The following is a 6000-nucleotide window of genomic DNA, read 5'->3' on the forward strand; positions in this document are numbered from 1 at the left end:
CAAAGGGGGTAAGAAACAAGCGGCGGCCAGGCAGGAACAGAATGCCCCCCACACTAGAACACAGTGGGAAGAAAGGACTTGGAATGGGGAGAGAGTGAAAGCCCAGGACTGCTAGACAACCAGCTCTAGAAATCCTCACCCGGAGCACAGACACAAGGTGCACGGGGTGCTGGATATTAGAGAAATGGAAAAGCAAAACCTGTGGGCAGGTCCCTGTAACTGGCGCCCCTGAGACAAAAGAAAAGCGAGTGCTTTCTGCAAGTCTTAAAGAGACAGGGACCCCACAGCTGGATGAAGTCGTCCCGGCACACATAGCCAGCAGCTGGGAATCCTGGGGAACTTTGCCCTAACCCCATGGGCGGCAGCGCAGCTCTGAAGCCCCTCACAGCACTAAGCAGCCTGCCAGTTGTTCCCCCAACTGGCACAGACCCTGACACACTGGCCCAGTAGTTGGAGAGTAGCAGCGTGCACGGGTGGCGGCAGCGTCAGAGGGGACCGGGGGTGGCCCACGTGTGCTGGAGGCACCAGAGGGGACTGGGAGTGTCTTGTGCAAGCCCACTGTGGTGGCGATCGAGCAGCCTGGGAGATGCCCCCATGCGCTGGTGGCAGCGGTGACAGAGGAGCCCAGGAGAGGTCCGTGTGAGCCCACAGCAGCAGCGAACAAGCGGCCCATGAGTGGCCCTAGCATGCCAGTGGTGGCAGTGCCAGAGGAGCACAGAAGAGGCATACGAGCACCTGCAGTGGTTCCAGGGGGAGCAGCCCTGCTCCTAGCAGTCGATCAGAATCCCAGCCTGAGGCACAGCCACCCAGGCCAGACCCAAAGGCCGCTGCTGGTACACAGCTGCCCAGCAGGGGCACCGCTGTAGTGGAGGAGCTCACCTGGTGTGCCTGAAACTCCCAGCAGGGCTCTGCACTGCTCTGACACAGACCCTGCCTACAGAAGCTTAGGGGATTAACCCAGTGGCTGCTCCAGGAGAGCCAGTAACTGACACAGGCAGCGGAAGAGGGCAAGGCATCCAGCAAGCAGGAAAGGGCTTTCTTCTCCCAGCCGACACACCTGCAACCTGCCTACAGCCACTGCTATCACCATGAAAAGGCAGAAAATATAGTCCAATCGAAAACAGATCAGACAACCCTGAGAAAGGATCTGCAGAGACAGACCTAACCAGTCTCCCTGAAAAAGAATTCAAAATAAAAATCATAAACACACTGACAGAGCAGCAGATAAATATACAAGAGCTAAGGTATAACATTCAGAGGGAGATTACAGAAATGAAACAATCTCTGGAAGTATTTATAAGCAGAATGGATAAGATGCAAGAGGCCATTGATGGAGAGGAAACCAGAGAACAGGAATGCATAGAAGCTGATGCAGAGAGAGGTAAAAGGATCTCCAGGAATGAAACAATATTAAGAGAACTGTGTGGCTCATCCAAAAGGAACAATATCTGTATTATAGGGGTACCAGAAGAAGAAGATAGGGAAAAAGGGATAGAACGTGTCTTTGAAGAAATAATTGATGTGACCTTCCCCAAACTGGGGGAGGAAATAGTTGCTCAGACCACAGAGGCACACAGAACTCCTGAGAGAAGGGACGCAAAGAGGACAACACCAAGACACATAATAATTAAAATGGCAAAGTTCAAGGACAAGGATAGAGTATTAAAGGCAGCCAGAGAGAAAATAAAGGTCACCTACAAAGGAAAACCCATCAGGCTATCATCAGACTTCTCAAGAGAAACCTTACAGGCCAGAAGAGAATGGCATGATATATTTAATGCAATGAAACAGAAGGGCCTTGAACCAAAGATACTGTATCCAGCACGATTACCATTTAAATATGAAGGAAGGATTAAACAATTCCCAGACAAGCAAAAATTGAGGGAATTTGCCTCCCACAAATCACCTCTACAGGGTAGTTTAGAGGGACTGCTCTAGATGGGAGCACTTCTAAAAAGAGCACAGAAAGAAGCACCCAACATATGAAGAATGGAGGAGGAGGAATAAGAAGGGAGAGAAATAAAGAATCATCATGTTGTATTTATAAAAGCTCAATAAGTGAGTTAAGTTAAACTGTGTGGTAGTAAAGAAGCTAACCTTGAACCCTTGGTAATCACGAATTTAAAGCCTGCAATGGCAATAAGTACATATCTTTCAGTAATCTCCCTAAATGTAAATGGACTGAATGCACCAATCAAAAGTCACAGAGTAATAGAATGGATAAAAAAGCAAGACCCATCTATATGCTGCTTACAAGAGACTCACCTCAAACCCAAAGACATGCATAGATTAAAAGTCAAGGGATGGAAAAAGATATTTCATGCAAACAACAGGGAGAAAAAAGCAGGTGTTGCAATACTAGTATCAGACAAAATAGACTTCAAAACAAAGAAAGTAACAAGAGATAAAGAAGGACATTACATAATGATAAAGGGCTCAGTCCAACAAGAGGATATAACCATTATAAACATATATGCACCCAAAACAGGAGCACCAATATATGTGAAACAAATAGTAACAGAATTAAAGGAGGAAATAGAATGCAATGCATTCATTTTGGGAGACTTCAACGCACCACACACTTCAAAGGACAGATTCACCAGACAGAAAATAAGTAAGGACACAGAGGCACTGAGCAACATGCTAGAACAGATGGGCCTAATAGACATCTATAGAACTCTACATCCAAAAGCAACAGGATACACATTCTTCTCAAGTGCACATGGAGCATTCTAAGATTAGACCACATACTAGGCCACAAAAAGAGCCTCAGTAAATTCCAAAGGATTAAAATCTTAACAGCAAACTTTTCAGACCACAAAGGTGTAAAACTAGAAATAAATTGTACAAAGAAAGCAAAAAGGCTCAGAAACACATAGAGGTTTAACAACATGCTCCTAAATAATCAATGGATCAATGACAAAATTAAAATGGAGATCCAGCAATATATGGAAACAAATGACAATAACAACACAAAGCAAGAACTTCTGTGGGAAGCAGCGAAGGCAGTGTACAGAGGAAAGTATATGGCAATCCATGCATTTTTAAAGAAGGAAGAACTATCCCAAATGAATAGTCTAATGTCACAATTATCGAAATTTGAAAAAGAAGAACAAATGAGACCTAAGTTCAGCAGAAGGAGGGACATAATAACAATGAGAGAAGAAATCAATAAAATTGAGAAGAAGAAAACAATAGAAAAATATCAATGAAACCAAGAGGTGGTTCTTCGAGAAAATTAATAAAATACATAAGCCTCTAGCCAGACTTATTAAGAGAAAAAGAGAGTCAAAACACATCAACAGAATCAGAAACAAGAAAGGAAAAAACACGATGGACCCCACAGAAATACAAAGAATTATTAGAGAATACTATGAAAACCTCTATGCTAACAAGCTGGAAAAACTAGGAGAAATGCACAACTTCCTAGAAAAATACAACCTTCCAAGACTGACCCAGAAAGAAACAGAAAATCTAAACAGATTAATTACCCTCAACAAAATTGAAGCAGTAATCAAAAACATACCCAAGAACAAACTCCCGGGCCAGATGGATTTACCTTGGAATTTTATCAAACATACAGAGAAGACATAATACCCATGGTCCATAAAGTTTTCCAGAAAATAGAAGAGGTGGAAATACTCCCAAACTCATTCTATGAAGCCAACATCACCCTAATACCAAAATCAGGCAAAGACCCCACCATAAAAGAAAACTACAGACCAATATCACAGATGAACATAGATGCAAAAATACTCAACAAAATATTAGCAAACCGAATTCAAAAAGACATCAAAACTTCATACACCATGACCAAGTGGGATTCATTCAAGGGATACAAGGATGGTACAACATTCGAAAATCCACCAACATCATCCACCACATCAACAAAAAGGACAAAAACCACATGATCATCTCCATAGATGCAGAAAAAGCATTCAACAAAATTCAACATCTATTCATGATAAAAACTCTCAACAAAATGGAAATTCGAAGGCAAGTACCTCAACATAATAAAGGCCATATATGATAAACCCACAGCTAACATCATGCTGCACATCGAGAGGCTGAAAGCTTATTCTCTGAGATCGGAAACAAGACAGGGATGCCCACTCTCCCCACTGTTATTCAACATAGTACTAGAGGTTCTAGCTATGGCAATTAGACAAAACAAAGAAATACAAGGAATCCAGATTGGTAAAAAAGAAGTCAAACTGTCACTATTTGCAGATGACATGATATTATACATTAAAAACTCTAAAGACTTCACTGCAAAACTACTTGAACTAATATCGGAATTCAGCAAATTTGCAGGATACAAAACTAATACACAGAAATCTGTTTCTTTCCTATAGACTAACAATGAACTAATAGAAAGAGAAATCAGGAAAACAATTCCATTCACAATAGCATCAGAAACAATAAAATACCTAGGCATAAACCTTACCAAGGAAGTGAAAGAGCTATACTATGAAAACTAGAAGACACTCTTAAGAGAATTAAAGAGGACAGTAATGAATGGAAACTCATTCCGTGCACCTGGCTAGGAAGAATTAATATCTATCCTGCCCAAACCAATATACAGATTTGATGCCATCCCTATAAAATTACCAACAGCAGTCTCCAGTGAACTGAAACAAATCGTTCTAAAATTCATATGGAACCACCAAAGTCCCCGAATAGCCAGAGCAATCCTGAGGAAGAAGAATATAGTGGGGGGAATCTCACTACTCAACTTCAAGCTCTACTACAAAGCTACAGTAATCAAGACAATTTGGTACTGGCACAATAACAGAGCCATAGACCAGTGGAACAGATTAGAGACTCCAGACATTAACCCATTACATATATGGTCAATTAATATATGATAAATGTGCCATGGACATACAGTGGGGAAATGAGTCTCTTCAACAGATGGTGCTGGCAAAACTGGACAGCTACATGTAAAAGAATGAAACTGGATCACTGTCTAACCCCATACACAAAAGTAAATTCAAAATGGATCAAAGACTTGCATATAAGTCACAAAACCATAAAACTCTTAGAAAAAACATAGGCAAAAATCTCTTGGACATAAAAATGATTGACTTCTTCATGAACAAATCTCCCTGGGCAAGGGAAACAAAATAAAAAATGAACAAGTGGGATTATATCAAGCCAAAAAGCTTCTGTACGGCAAAGGACACCATCAATAGAACAAAAAGGTACCCTACAGTATGGGAGAATATATTCATAAATGACAGATCCTATAAAGGGTTGACATCCAAAATATATAAAGAGCTCACACACCTCAACAAACAAAAAACAAATAATCCAATTAAAAAATGCACAGAGGAGCTGAGTAGAGAGTTCTCTAAGGAAGAAATTCAGATGGCCAACAGACACATGAAAAGATGCTCCACATCGCTTGTCATCAGAGAAATGCAAATTAAAACCAAAATGAGATATCATCTCATACCAGTAAGGATGGCTACCATCAAAAAGACAAACAACAAATGTTGTCAAGGTTGTGGAGAAAGGGGAACACTCCTACACTGTTGGTGGGAATGTAAATTAGTTCAACCATTGTGGAAAGCAGTATGGAGGTTCTTCAAAATGCTTAAAATGGAAATACCATTTGACCCGAGAATTCCAAATCTAGGAATTTACCCTAAGAATGAAGCAACCCAGTTTGAAAAAGACGTATGCACCCCTATGTTTATTGCAGCACTATTTACAATAGTCCATCAGTAATGTCCTAAATGTCCATCAGTAAATGGATGGATAAAGAAGATGTGGTACGTATACACAAGGGAATATTATTCAGCCTTAAGAAGAAAAGAAATCCTACCCTTTGCAACAACATGGATGGAACTAGAGGGTATTATGCTCAGTGAAATAAGACAGGCAGAGAAAGACAAGTACCAAATGATTTCAGTCATGTGTGGAGTATAAGCGCAAAGAAAAACTGAAGGAACAAAACAGCAGCAGAATCACAGAACCCACGAATGGACTAACAGT

The sequence above is a fragment of the Manis pentadactyla genome, chromosome Y, assembly GCF_030020395.1.
Source record: "Manis pentadactyla isolate mManPen7 chromosome Y, mManPen7.hap1, whole genome shotgun sequence".
In the NCBI taxonomy this organism is placed as follows: domain Eukaryota; kingdom Metazoa; phylum Chordata; class Mammalia; order Pholidota; family Manidae; genus Manis; species Manis pentadactyla.